We start from the raw sequence: 15,798 nt of genomic DNA on the forward strand, positions 1-15,798 counted from the left end.
AAAAACAGTATGCATGTAAGTAAGCCCACCACAGTTCAAACCTGTGCTGTTAAGGGTCAACTGTATATTCCATTGTGGTCAGATCATGTGATCTCTTTGTAAATAATTACTTGGAAAGTGTAGAGATTCATTTTTTAAATAGTATGTGTGTGGTCTTCTTACATAGTTTGTATGTAGTCTAAGTATTCTTTGTGAGACCACTATTTCTGCCCAGTAGATCACTTTGTTAATTGTGCTATTCAAATCTTTAGATGTATGAGTTTTGTTTTTTATCCGTTGTACCTATCAACCAGAAATTTGAAAACTTTAGTTTATTGTTTTGTCAATTTCTCTGACCATTTTGTTCTATGGACTTTGAGGTGCTTACTGTTCAATCAAGATTGTTACATTTTCCATGTGAATTGATTTGCTTTTATAATAAGTAATGACCCTTTTAGACTAAAAAGTGTATTTTGTCTCACATTGATTTGTCCAGTATTGATATCGTTGTACCTTCTTTTAGTTGGTGTTTCCCTCGCATGTCTTTTTGTATCTCTATATTCATCTTTTAGGTGCCATCCTGCGTGTAGTTTATCTCTTTTATAGCTTAATTTTGTTCTGAATGGTCTTTTTAAAATCAAACATGAAAATATCTGTTTCTTAAATAGGTGACAAAATCCTTTTTCACTTATTTCTTTTACCAGTATACTTCTTCCATTTTTTTATGTAGTTTTAATGACCATGGTTTTTATTCAGTTTTTTCTGACTTGTATCAAATATTTCATTGATTGAATTTTCTTCACTCCATTCTGCTCTTTTTTTAATCCTGTAAGTTATGAAAAATTATTACTAATCTTTAGTAAAATTGTGACATTCTCCTTTAACAGAATAAAACGTTAATCGTTATTTCTACTCTTTGCTCCAACAAGGCAAAGGTCTTAAAAATGCCTTACTTTTGATCATATCGTTCTATCTTATCTCAGCCATTTGGAGGTAGAATGTCTTTTGTCTTCTGGTCTCTGTAGTTGCTGTTGATAGGCCTGCTGCTGGTTAATTTTTTTTTTTTTTTTTATTCTTTTGAGTATGATCTCTTTAAACATTTTCTCTTCATCTTGAATGATCTACAGTTTCATCAAATGAGGCTAAGAATGAATCTTAATCAGGATCAATGTGCTTCTTCAAGCTGAGGAGTCTGGTTTTTCCTTAGTTATACAAAATTCTCAGGTAATAACTCCTAGAGTATTGCATCTCTCCATTTCTAATAATAGTCTGCGTCTGGAACACCTGTTCGATATATATTGTGCTTTCCCTTTCACCTCCATGTCCCAAGTTCATATTTTCCGTCTCTAATCAAAGCGAGCTCCATTCCAAGTAATCTCATAGAGCTGTCTTCACATTCATGACTCTCTAAAACTGTATTTAATGTGTCCTGAACTCATTCATTGAGTTGTGAATTTAAGTGACTATATTTCTCGCATTTATAAATTGTTTCTTTTTGAAATTTGCTGATTTAAATCTACAAATATCTTTCTTGAATCTAGTGTTCTATATATGCAATCATTTTAAACAAAAGTATTTTGGGTGATTTGAAAAATTAGTCTGTCATCTCAAGTTCATGTGGATCTATTTATATTGATTGATTGTCAGTATACCTTATCCCTTGGCGGTTTGTTTACTCATGTGGTTAAAATGTTTTTTTGTGGCTTTATCTCCAGTGAGTGACTTTTTCTATAGAAGTCTTCTGCTCCCCGAGTTCTGGAATATCCCTATAGAGAAGTTCTGAGTTTGTTTTTCTCAAAAACCCAGTGTTTTCATCAATCTGGGGCAAGTTTTTTATGTTAATTTCTCAATTTAGCATCTATCACTGCACAGTTGGCATAAAGTAGGTTTCGATCTGCACTTAAACTAAGGTTTCAGTTTCCGGCCAGACCCAGAGCAGATGAAAAACTTCCTTCATGCTTCCCAGAGTCTGTAGTTGGACAGTCTTTCTCCTTTAAGGGACACCTCCTGGGATTTCGGCTTATGCAAGGGTTTCTCTTCCAGCTGCCTGTCTGGTGCGGAGACAGACCAGCTGTACAGCTGGCAGACATTAACACCTAACTCCTTCCATTAGGGCTTGTTCCTCAGGCTGTACCCTTTATAGTCCCTGAGGCATCAATTCATGTGCTCACAACTCTGTCTTAGACTTTCTCCCTTCATTTCGAGTACTTAGAGTACAGATTTTTCTTTTTCTTTTCTTTTTTTAGTATATCTATGTATAGAAAATAAATGTTTATTACATTTTATCCAACATTTCTGTGTATTGTGAGTTGGACTTAGCTCAGTCTGCCATGTTGCTGTAAATCCTGAAACACTTTTTTTAAGGAAAGTCTGCCACATATCTGGGGACCCTGCTGTGAAGTAGAAAAACAGGGATTTTATTTTTTCTGGTAACTCAGGCAACAGAACTTGTGCTCGAATTTTCAGAATTTCTTTTCTCTCTGTAAAGAATTTTAAAAGGAAACAGTGAAGATGGGAACCTCTTCTATGTGCCTTCCCTGTGAAATCCTTAAATTCAATACTTAATGTGAGATACAGGTTCTGAAGGTGATAAAGGGGGTCTGGGTCACAGTTACTGGGCTCCCTTTTCTTGCTTCAACAAAAAGAAATGCCTAAAAAAGCAAATTAGTCATATGTCAGTGTGTTATGGGCTAAAAGGAAATCTTTTTTATTTTTCCTGTGCCCATCAACCTACGTCTTTGAAATGGGCAAATTTTTTTTCCTCTAAGTGTGAGAAGCCACAATGTGATCTACTTATAGGAGATGCATGAATTAATCATCACTGTCTTAGATTTTTGCTGTTTATGGTTTGTTCAAATTGTTGGGAATGGGACATTTTTCACCAACTCCTTGATTTTTCTTTCCTCCCAACAAGACTTATACTGTCTCTTTACATAAAAAGCAACATGTATTCAAATATGAAGACACACACACACACACACACACACACACACGCACACACATATACTTGAACATACAAATAAGCATGTCCAAGATGAGGAAGGGAAAGATTGTTTCTATGTTGTTGAGATAAAAAGAGGAATTGTGTTTTCATCTAAGTTCTGGTATAAATATGAGATTACAAGAGATGGAAGAGCGTGGAGGTAGTTGGGATAAAGGGTAAAAGAGGCAGACATAATTCTGGGTTGGACTTGCAGTGTGCTTTAGAAAAGGAGGCTGATGGTAGAAGGAAATAGAACTGATTATGGGTTGACACATTACAAGAAATGGGTGATGTGGAATACAAATAAGCTGACCCAGCTTTAGTTTTGAAAATCATTTTGACAGGCTATGTCATAAAAATGTCATAAACATGGTCCACTCCAGTGCAGCGAATCCCTAAATATCCCCAACATGCCATGTGAAAAATACCACTTTAAAAGGAGTAAAGTAACACATTGACAGGCGTCCTTGCTTATTCCTGAATTATATCTCCAGTGAACATTACCTTGAGGTGTTGTCCAGTTAATGGGACATTTACCTCCAGGTGATTAAATTATAAATGAAGATATCAAGTTATAGAAAGGAGGGAGAATTAATATGTTCACTAACCATGACCGATGAATAATTATTCACAAAGAGGGGAAAGGAAATGACATTTAATGAACAGCTATTATGTGTAAGGCATGTCCTGGGTCATTTATAGTGAGGCAGTAGGTACTTACAAAGATAATTAGACTCTCCCCTCACAATCCAGCCTCAGTGATCTGAAAACAACTGTGCCCTCGGAAATGCATATCACATTTTTTGTTAAAATGTTCGTTGAGTAGAGTATATCAGTGATATCTGATTATAGTAGGCCTTACCCTTCATTTATAAATGTATTTTTACACATTAAGAGTAATACCTACACTTTTCAGTATTTGAAAAGAAAAAGTCCTATATCTAAGCCTCTAACACGAGTGTTAAATGAGGTTTTTACCCACACCGCTATCTCTTGATAATATAAAGATAGGAACATATTGAGTAAAAAGTGTGTCAGTTGCTCAGGTTTGTTTTACAGTCCACCTTCCTTGCTGCCCTTGGTGCCTACGTGAAATGGACGGGTACAGCAGTCGTTTACAAGGTTCACATGTGGTTCTTAGAAAATCTGGGTCATCTCTCAATATCAGGATGCTACATTGCGTATAAAGCAGGTCACCTCTCCTGCACCGCTGATTTGCAGCACCATGACAGGCTGCTATTTGCCTCTTAAGAGTTAAATTGTATCTGCTAATCCCAGCTTTTAAGCAGCTAGAACTGACATTGCTTAATTTACTTGTAACCCTTATAACAGACATTTAGCAGAGGGTATTGGTCTTTGTACTGGATTGAAAACTGGCAGTCCCATAGGAAATTGACTAAAACTATTATCATAGTTAAGGTTGTCTATCATTCTAATTATAATTCACATCCAATAATGAACACCTTGTTCAATAATATTTAATTCAAATCATGATGCTGAGTATAAAATTACATATCGAGAGAATTCATTAGAAGTTTCAAAAGTAAGCTAAGTAAATGTGCCTCGGAGAATGTATTTGATGAATTTGTAAAAGTATTTAAATTAGATCTGTAAAGTATTATGAAAAATCCACAAGGGATGCACAATTAGGCGAATAAGCTCTTCAAGGCCAGAAGCTGCTGGGCATCCACTGTAAAGTGCTTTCTGATACATTGTTTATGCAAAGTGGAGAGATGGTAGGGGGAACAATAAGATACGATAAGGCAGAAATGCCATAAAGGTGATGCCAAAAGTAATGAATAAAAACTAAGTAACTCCATCATAATTAGTTCTCTAGCCTTTGCTTACATATTATTCGTATGTCACCAAAGTATTTTAATATGGAACAAATGCTTATTTCATTCAAGCACATTTCATAAAGTCCATAAGGACTTCACGAGCTGCTCATTCATAACCAAGTCCTGTTTCAAACTGGTGCGTGTCAGTTTGACAGTGTGGCGTGTACAGTTATGTCATTTATAACACTTAAACCTGTTATGTCTGCAGTGATTTTATCTTACTACGTGGATGACATGTGAACGTGTTGTCCACTTTTATTTACGGCGTCCTCCTTATTTAACGAGGGTAATTTTAAACTCAAAGGAATGTATCTGTTGGCTCATGTGTTCATTCATTCATATGTCCATCTCATTCATTCCACATTTACTGAATGGTAACTGTATTCTAGACAAATCATGCTTGACTGTGGTGAGGAACCAATGAAGATCAAGAAGAAAAATGATCCAGCTTGTAATGGAGTTTACAGTTTGTATCCTAATAGGGGGGAGAGGCATTTGGTAAAGAGCCTCACTAATAGTGCACCATTGGAAAATAAAATAAAATAATTCTTCAAAGCAGGGGTCAGCCAACTTTGTGTGAAGGGCCGGCTAGTAAACATGTTAGGCTCTGCCAGCCACGCACTCTGTTCAATCTACTCAGCTTCGCAGCTGCAGCCTAAAAGCAGCCACGATGTAATGTATAAATGATCGAGGGTGGCTGGGTTCCGATAGAACTTTGCTTACAAAACCCGGTGACAGTCTGAATTTGGCTCATGGATTGTAGCCTGCCCGTCCCAGCTCTTAGAGAAAAGCATCACAGTCCTGTGAAGGTACAAAAAATGAACTTGATCTAGTGTGAGCAAGGGGCGTTAGTGACCTTTTTCCCAGGGAGAAGGCAAGCCGGGCAAGATGTAAGCATTCAGGGGAGAACAATGATGACGTGTGGAGGACAGTTTTAAAGGTATTAGCAAATCTTATTGAAGGAAGGGCATGCCTACTCCATGAAGTTTATATTACAGAATATATAATGTGTTATGTATTATTTTCACTTCGCACATGAGGAAACTAATGCTCACACAAGCAAAGTCCCTTACCCACTGGTTAGCTCGATTTCCAGCTACTGGGTTGGCCAGACAGTTCATTCGGGTTTTTCCATAACATTGAACAGAAAACCCTGCACGAACTTTTTGGCTCACCAATATATTTTTCTAACTCCAAAACCTTATCTTCTTTCTATTTTACCACACTGCCTCACCGAGTGTAACAATCAGGCCTATGTAAACCTGATTGCTTTTCTCTTAGGAGTTTGCCATCTATCACAAACTCTTTGGGCCTTACATTTATAGAATAAAATAACAGGTTTAAACTTATTTTTGGCAAACCTTCATCATTTCCTGATGTGACACAGACCAGGGATAGATTCACAAGGGAATGTCCACAGGAAACTTTCTGAAACACATTTGTTACCTTCTACCATCAGCTCCTATACACTTAATATATCACAAAGCAAACTTTATAGAGGGACAGAACCCCAGTGGTGATTTTAGAATGGACCTTGAGCCCTAATGTCTGGGATGTGATTTATTGATTGCTATAAGGCAGAGCAATGAGGGATTTACAGGATTGAGGTAAAAAGAGGAAAATAAGTGTCTTCTGGCTAGCAGCAGAGTTAAAACAGTGGAAGAAATATACTTGTCTTTTTATACTCTATGAATAATTAAGTATGTTTTATAAGCATGAGGTTCTACAAGTGTGGGTTTGCTTGTTACAGTTTCCGTTTTACTTTCTCGTCTTAACTCTGGATCCAATACAGGCCTTCATGTATACTGATCAATTCTATCCTAATGGATTGAATGCCATTTTATAGGTTCACAAGCATTATGTGAACTCTTCTTAAAGTGCTAGGTCAGATTTTTGTTTCAAAATATAGTTAAATAAACTGCAAACCCTAAAAAGAAAAATGCAGTAAAGGACCAAATGATTTGTAAATACTTATTTTCTGTAAAGTTAAATGATACTTTAATATAGTATCTTTAGCTGACACATTGAAACATAAGCATTATATTCTCACAGAATCAAGAAAAACCTGATTTCCATAATTAAGGAAATGGAAAAGAAGACAAGAAAATGCCTTTTTTTTTTTCCTTTTATAATGTACGAGCCGGCCTAAATACATGCCTGGAATGAGGTTAGATTGACTTTTAAAGAGAACGTTGCTTTTATTCAATTTGACCAGAAAGAGCTTAGATGGGTATAGATGCAAGCTAGGAAAGAAGTCATAAATTCTAGAAATTGTCATTTTCTAGTTAATTCTATTCTGATACATGGTTTTTCTTAGCTGTTAGGAAAGTAAAGGGCTATTAACTAGGCATTAACAAGCAATTTCGAGTTCAATTTTGCAGATAAAAATATTTGATTAAAGATAGTGTCTGTAGATATTTATAGGCGTTAGTAAAACCAAATGTCAAACTTAAAGGGAGTTTCCTATTGTCAGTTTTTCTCCTATCCACTCCACTCTGTTTTTTCATAAAATACTTAGAACTTCTTTTGGATGGGAAATATTTAACGAGTATCAATTAATCAAGAAAAAGACATTGAAATCTATTTTTCCATGATAGGTATTTGTCTCCAATTAAAAGAAAAATATTGCTGAAGATTCAGGATGTATAAAATAAAAATATGTAATGAGTATCAACACTACAACATTTGAGTTTACGTAAAGGAATTTATTTTATTCCTTTTTTTTGCATATTGTTTTACCATGTTAGGCCAACCATTTGATTTGGGCTACTAATAGGACATGTGTTTCAAACACAGTGTTATATTTTCTTTACAAAGTTACTTTTATTAACCTATAAAGTGTTCAGTGACCATCTTGATATATTTTCCAGTTGTGAGAATGGGATGCCGAGTCTATAAATGTCATTGCATTGTCCAGAAACTTCGACACACTCAGTCTGGAAGCCAGACTGGCTTTGGGAGACACACACGGAAACATGAAGTTAGTTTCAAGTAGCATTTTCAGCCTCCAAGCATTTCACCAGTACTCGTTTCATGAATTCCATGAAAATTATGAGAAACAGTCCTAAATATCCTTGGCAGAATCTTTTATGACTTGAAATATATAAAGCATTAATCCATCTATTTAGAAAACCCCCTCTCAGTAGGGTTTATCCCATTATATTTTCATCCTCCGTGCTTCTCCGATAGGTTTATTTAATTGTATAATGTTGGATTACAGTCAAGCGTGTTAGTGGAATTAGCAGAGACAGTAGGCTACTCCAGGGATGACTTGCTCATCTGTCAGACCTCATACCTCTCATGTGCCTGGCACATCCCTACCATCAAACACCATTTGTTCTTGTCGCTCTGGTTGAACCAAACAGCTATTAACTGGAATAATAATAATGACGATAATATGATGCTATTGCTGCGACCATACTGTGTTTGCTAGAGGCAGACAATGACCATCCCTCGGTCTTGCAAAGAAAAGTTCAACAGATGTAGTTGAAAATGTTTAAGAGACTCTCTTTATTTTTTATTTTTTGATAAGTAAGAAGTTTATTTAGAGATTTATTTAGAGAGAAACACTCTGCAGAGTGTGGGCCATCTCAGAAGGTGAGAAAAGGTGCCAGAGTATGGGGGTTGTCAGTTTCTGTAAGGGTGGGTAATTTCATATGATAATGAGTGGGTGGAGTGTTTCAGAATTGGGCCACCGCCCACTTTCTGATCCACACGGTAGGCCTTGGCACTGTCGTGGCACCTGGAAGTTGACTTGTCTGCCATCTTGGACTAAGAGACTCTCTTTAATCAAACGTTTTTATCTTTGATTGAATTGTCATTGAAAGGGGCTAAATGGACTCTCCTTTGTAAATGTAAACCTTTGCCAATTATGTGACTGGGGGCAGTTTCTCTAATTTATAGATTTTATAGAGAAGTTGGTTTAAAAAAAAAAAAACCCCACAATGAAATGACTCCGCTTCTTCCCTTGAAATAAAATCTTTAGTTGCCAAGACCAAAATGCATGCTGCTATCATTGGATTTCCTTATCTTTTCTCTCCTTTATGGGAGCTGTAATAAGTCCATAAATCAATTTCAGATTTGTCCCTATTATTTTCTGTATTGTCAGGCTAGGTGTCCCCCCCCCCGCTTTAAATAACAGCTAATTTATTTTAGGGTGAATTGTCATAAGCAGGTATGTTGATGGCTTCAGTGAACCACACTTTCAGTATCCACATCCTCATATAGTCCCTAGAATGGAGTGGTCCAGAAGTGATGGTGTGCCGTTTCAGTCTTTGCCTCCTTGGGCTCCTTGAGCAGCCCTGTGTTTTATTGGAGGCCATGTGGAGCCTTGTGCGGAGTTACCACATGGAGAGGGATAAGAGAGAAGGAAATAGGTCCCAAACACTAGTGGACTCGCCGGCCACATGTGGCCACGCGCATAAAGACCAGCAGGAGGGCCACCTGAGTTCAGTCCAGATTGATAATTTGTGACCAAACGAAATGGTTTTTGTGTAAAGCCACTAAGGTTGGGTGGGGGGCGGGGGCGGGGGTTATGTATAAACAGACAGTCCAAACATGTATTAAGAAAGACGTGGAGGATGAGTAGCAGTTGGCTGAGGAGTTACAGGGACCGGGTACCAAAGGGACTCTTGTCACTTGAATATGGATAGTTCCTGGGTTGAAAGAGAGAGCTTTGTGCTTGAAGACAGGGAGAGGGAGAGGGAAAGAAAAAGGAAAGAAGAGCAGGAGGAAAGAAGGGAGGAAAAGAAGGGAGGGAGGGGGAGAGACAGAATGAGGAAGCAGATAGCTCGTGCGGCTTGGATGCCGTAGTGACAGGGAGGGTGGCTTGGATGAGGCTCGGACAGCAGACAGGAAAGAGATGATGCAGGGTTCTGTAGACTTGGTTAAGGATTTTTGGATTCAAAAGCTATTGAAGGCTTTTAAGCAGAGGAAGGAACAGAAGGCATTTTGTGTTTGAAAAAATATGACTTCAGTTGCCGTGTGGATAGTGGATGGAAGAGGGCCAAGGGTAAAAGCGGAGAGACTAGTTAAAGGAGACGGCAATATTTCAGGTGGGAGATGACAGTGACTTGGAATAGGGTTATAGTGGTGCAGGTAGGGTGAAGAATAGGAAACAGATGTTTGGGAAAATTAATCAAGTGATTTTTCTAAAAGTTGAATTGAATATGGGTGATGAGGGAGAGAGAAGTGTGAATGATGACTCCTTGATTTCTGGTTTGTGCAAATAGTTTCATGAAGGTACCATTTATTGAAACGCAGGGCCCTGGAAGAGAACAGATATGGATGGGAGTTTGGGGGGAAGGGTGATTGAGTTGAGACATAGCCCTGTTAAATCTGGTGGAGGTACCTGGGAGATAACAAGCCGAAATATCCAGAAGAGGTCTGAGGTGGGAATATGTGTGTGGGAAACATTCCTATAGATGATATTTAAAACCCCTTGAGTTGAAGTAATGCCCTAGAGGAGTGTGTAGACTGAAAAGAGAAGAGAATCTGAGCTTAAGCCCGGAAGAACTCCATTTGTTGGTGATTGAATTCAGGAGGAGGAAGGAAAAAAAAAGAAAAAAAAAAGCCCAGAAGTAATGATCTGAAAGGATGAGGAGGAATATAGGGTCCCGAAAGCCAGGAAGAATGTTTTCAAGAAAATAGGCATTCCTTCTGATGGCTCAAGCAAATTGAAAGCAGAAGTTTCCACTGGCTGTAGAAACCTGAGGTTCACTGATGACTTTTGGAAGACTCGTTTGGGTAGAGTGGTGGGGGAAGGGCAGATCATGGACTGGATCATAGGGTGGTACCTGGGGACAGGGAGGCAGTGATGTCAATCAACCTTCAAGAGACGTAGCCATGAAAGAGGTAAATATTATGTCAGAAAGTAGAGGGGAGTATAGAGTAAAGGGATAGATTTTAGAACATCCAAAACAGTACTTTTAATATTGGTAGAATCCTGTTGATAGGAAAAGAGTGAGGATACAGGAAGGAGAGAGAACAAGTAGTTGAATAAAGAATACAGAACGCTTGGGGCTTCTTAGGTGGCACAGTGGTTAAGAATCTGCCTGCCAGTGCAGGAGACACGAGTTCGATCCCTGCTCCAGGAAGATCCCGCATGCCATGGAGCAACTAAGCCCGTGCGCCACAACTATCGAGCCTGTGCTTTAGAGCCCGTGAGCCACAACTGTAGAGCCCATGTGCTGCAACTACTGAAGCCCACGTGCCTAGAGCCCGTGCTCCACAACAAGAGAAGCCACGGCAATGAAGAGCTAGCGCACCACAACGAAGAATAGCCCCCACTCACAGCAACTAAAGAAAGCCTGCGCACAGCAAAAAAGACCCAACACAGCCAATAAAATTAATTAATTAATTAATTAATTAATTTTTAAAAAAAGAATACAGACTCCTTGTGCAAAGACGAGCCTTCCTCTCCTCTCTTTGTTACTCTATTCAGGAACTTCTCCTTCCAGGGGCCCTGCGTGCTGCTGCCTCAGGCCCCTGCACTGACCCTGTCCACTGCAGCATCCCTCTCAGGTCTCCCAGACACCTGCCCGGCTAACACCTTCCTCTTCTTCACATCCTTCCTTAGACGCTTTCTTCTCAGAGACCCAACCTAACTGCCTGATACACAGTCTCCAGCTGCCTCCCTCTCAGTAATCCCAACCTCCCTCAGCCTGATCTTTGTTTTCTTTTTCTTTCCATGGATTCAATCACCGTCTGTGATATAACTAACTAGATATAATTAATAATAACTATAATTTTCTTATTTACTACTTAATAACATTAAATATATTTACTTATTTAGTCTCAATTCCATCACTAGAATTTAAGCTCTGTGAGAATAGGGATATTTGCCTGTTTTCTTCTCTGATACAATCCTTCTAGTTTCTGACATAATCCCCTATGCCTTTCACGGCTCAGGAAACTCTTCTGGTTGGCCTTCAGGAGCACGTCAGGTGCATTGAAGGTGTTCACAGAGCATTTTTTTTTTTATTATTTTTTAAAATTTATTTATTTATTGGTTGCATTGGGTCTTTGTTGCTATGTGAGGACTTTCTCTCGTGGTGAGCGGGGGCTACTCTTTGCTGTGGTGCACAGGCTTTTCATTGAGGTGGCTTCTCTTGTTGTGGAGCACGGGCTCTAGAGTGCAGGCTCAGTAGTTGTGGTGCACGGGCTTAGTTGCTCTGCGGCATGTGGGATCTTCCTGGACCAGGGCTCGAACCCCTGTCCCCTGCATTGGCAGGCAGATTCTTAACCACTGCACCACCAGGGAAGCCCACACAGAGTGCGTTATTGAACAGACCTTTCTCCACCTTCTCCTTGTCCTCACATGGTCCGTGGTCCCCTCACTCCTGCTGTCCCTCCCCACCCCATGCGTCCAGGCAGCTGGGGAGATCTTCTTGTTGCCTCCACCTCTCTGAGTCTACCTTGAAGGTTTTCCCAGAGAAGCATGGCCCGGAATTACTACTCCTCTGTGGCTTCTTTGTGCATAGAGAGTGGGAACCACAGGATCTTAGTTCAGGCTGCTCTAGCTACTGTAGGTGGAGTGCCTTACATACAACAGAAAGTAGTTTCTCACAGTCTTGGAGGATGAATGTCCGGGATCTGGATGCCATCAGGGCTAGGTTCTGGTGAGGGCTCCCTTCGGGGTCATAGGCTGCCAGTTTCTCACTGGGTCCTCACATGGGGGAGAGGAGAGAGAGGAAAATTTTCTTGTGACTCTTATAGGGCACTGATCCCATTCATGAGGGCCCCACCCTCCCGTCCTCCTCTAATCCTAACTGCCTCAAGGCTCACCTCCTAATACCATCACACGTCAGACGGGGTAGGATTTCAACATGAATTTTGGGGACACAATACATTCAGCCCATAAGAGTGTCACCCTGTTATTCTCCCACGTGGAGCTTGACCCATCCTCCAAGCTTGTCTGCCGCATCACCTGCTAGGGTGCTTCTATCAGGAGCATAAGGTAGAATCTTCAAATGCAGGTTTTACCTCTTATTAGACACCTTATCAGTACAGAGCTGTTAACAGGTTTAAGGAGGCTCTTCCTTCACAACTATAAATACACAAGCGTCTACTAAGATTGTGTGTCTGTGTAAGAAAAGTTCTAATGGTCAATTTAGCCTAATTCTTCATCACACTGTGAACACCCCTGCCTGAGAGTGACTCAAAATCATCACCATTTGTCTTTCCTCATCTGAGAAATGGTTCCAAAAACATCTCCCTCTCAGCTTAGCTGTTTTGCTCAAAATGCACAGCCTCTTACCTATTTCTCTAATACATGCATAAGTTTATCTATTAAAAAAAAAAAAACCAACACAGAAAACCGAGTACCCCCAGCATATTGGATCTGGAATCATACCACCTCCTTCATCTCAGAGGATCTTGTTTTTTGACAGTTTAGACAGTGACTGATTCAAGGGTGCTCTAAAGTGTGTGTGTGTGTGTGTGAGATGAGAGAGAGACTGATTATTACACGGCTTTCTCATGGTGCGTGAATCTATACATCAGTTGATGTGTAGACCCATCTGAAACAATGTGATGTCTCTCTGACAGTGGTCAAGAGAAGAGCAGACTGAGTAGCTGAAACTCACAGGTGTCCTTGACCTTGTGCTGGAGGGAGTACAGCGCTCAAATGCAGGCTAGCTTTGCCTGAAGTCAAGCTGATAGATTGGAATGGGCATGCTTGAGTTTATTTAAGCAACTTTTGTTCAAAATTAAAGGAGTCTAAGTGTGAATAATTTATTTGGAGTCTTTCTTTTGGGTAAAAAAAAAAAAAGGCAAACTGTAATAAAGAGAAGAAAAGGGAAACAGGTAGGGGTGGGGATACTTTCCTAGGGAATCATTTATAAAAACACAAATGGAAATTAGAAAATATGTGTAAAGTGTAAAACTCTGTGGGGAGCTATATAATCTAAAAGCAGAAACCAAGGCAAGGCAACTCCAAAAGCTTTCTCCTGGGTGTCTGGGAGTAAGTCTGCCAGGAGGCATGAGGTTTGAAGGAACTAAATGTACTTGAGACTCAACACATCTGTTTCCAAGGGAGGGGGACAGATAATCACAGAAGATGGAGAGCATAGGAGACTTCCTCTTCTGATTTGAATGGATTTGTTGTCTAATGAAACCCCTCTGGCACTTTGTCAAGGATTAAATTTTCTTAGAGTTGAGAAAAAAAATATTTTTTTAACAGTAATACAATACAACATCAAAGCCTTTAAGGTGAATTTGCTGTTTGCAGGAAGTGTTCAGATGGCAACTAGGGGGCCCTGTCGTTTCCGACATCCCCAGCTGGGGTCTGGGTCTGTGTCAACTATGCAATGAAGGCATCTTCTAGAAAGTGAGAAGAAGGGGCTGTTTAAATTCTTTTGGCAAAAGGGTGATATGCCACCTGGGAAGAACATTCCTAGTAGGGGAACACGTGCTGCTCACATTAAATAGATCAAATGAAAAAATGAGTGTAACCCAAGAGAGCTCTGAGAGTGAACTCTCCATCAGTTAGAATGGGAGAGGAACGGCTAGGAGAGGGCCTTCCTTGAGCCCTGGGGTAGAGAGAATTCAAAAGTAGCTGAAGAGCTCTGTTCCTTCTCTCTCACAACCGTGTTCTGTTGTGGTAATAAAATGACCAAGTAAGCTGTAAACACCTGCGTGTGTTACTGATGGAATGAGGCTGGGAGGGTACCAAGCAGGAAACACCTTAATTATGTACGCTGCTGAGATGGTAACCCACCCTATAGAATTCTTCTTCCATATCCCTGGCCTGAACCTTGAGCCAAGTCTTTTGGTTCTTCTGGTCGCCTTCAAGTTCTAAACAAACCATGCCATGTCTGATCTGAAGCAAAATCTAATTTCTCATTTGGTAGAGAATTTCTCTCCATCCCCAGCTGTAGGGCAACTCGGGCTCTCAGGACCGTGCTCTGGGCACAGGTGTTATCGGTGACTTTTCTTAATCTTGTTCTTCTGTTCTCTCTCCCCTTCTCACTGCCTGTGGCTCCTTCAGGGTTGGTGGTGGGAGAGGAAGGAAGCGGTGGTGACCTCCCTGCTCATTGTCCCCTGGTGTGGGCAGTGTCTGCCCTGCCGGGGGCGCGTGACGCCTTCCTCAGTCCCCGCTCCTGCCTTCACCCCAGAACGCTCTTTGACTTCGGGTCCCTGACTCTTGGCAGGTGGTTGTTTTGAACAGGTCCCTCTCAAGATGGCCCAGGTCCTCTTCTGTCCACAGCGTCCACTTGAGCTTGACGAAATCGGGATGCGTGGGGCACCCCACTCCAGCCCTCTCTTCTCACTGTGCCCACACGGGGAGCTCCAGGAAGACGGGCTCTTCCAGGGAACAGCAGCCTTTGAGCCACACAGACCTGAGGAAGAGCAGGACGGTGTCTCCAGTGGCGTTCACTGTGTGCTCTGTTTTGGGCCCTTTGTAGGAGGGAGAGCAGAAGACGTGTCGAGATCAGCAGAGGCCCTGCCGGGGTGGGGATGAGGGGGAGGGCAGTTGCTTCTCCTGCCAAGTACTCCTAATTGTTTGCTTGGAGTTCTTTGAGCCCCTGTCCTTTGACTTGAGGCGGGAGCGGGACATCTTCACACGCTCTCGTTTATTTACACGTGGGAAGGGAGCCGGGGGTTCCCCGCACCACCCCTGTCATCGGCAGTCAGTCCCTTTACCTCCTTAGCTTGAAGTGTGTGATGGACTAGGTCACCCAAACAGATCCTTTTCTAGTCATCTTTGGACCTCAGCCCAGATTCTCAAACAGGTCCCCTTAATGTGTCCACTGTGCTCTAAAATATATTAGGTGTACAAAGAGGGACAGATTAGCAGAGCTTCCAGTCTTCGGTGGCTTCACGGTAGGGGTTCAACTTAAAGTCCAGTCTTGGTGGATGGAAATGCAAAATCAAGGCATGTGGTATGTGAGATGTAGTTTGAGAAATGTCACAGGTACAGCTTGAGAGCGTGAGAAGATGGGATGGATGTGGTGAGGTCAGAATAGTGAGAATTCTGCCAGGCCAGGTTAGGATTGG

Source organism: Hippopotamus amphibius, chromosome 10 (assembly GCF_030028045.1).
Source record: "Hippopotamus amphibius kiboko isolate mHipAmp2 chromosome 10, mHipAmp2.hap2, whole genome shotgun sequence".
Taxonomy (NCBI): Eukaryota; Metazoa; Chordata; class Mammalia; order Artiodactyla; family Hippopotamidae; genus Hippopotamus; species Hippopotamus amphibius.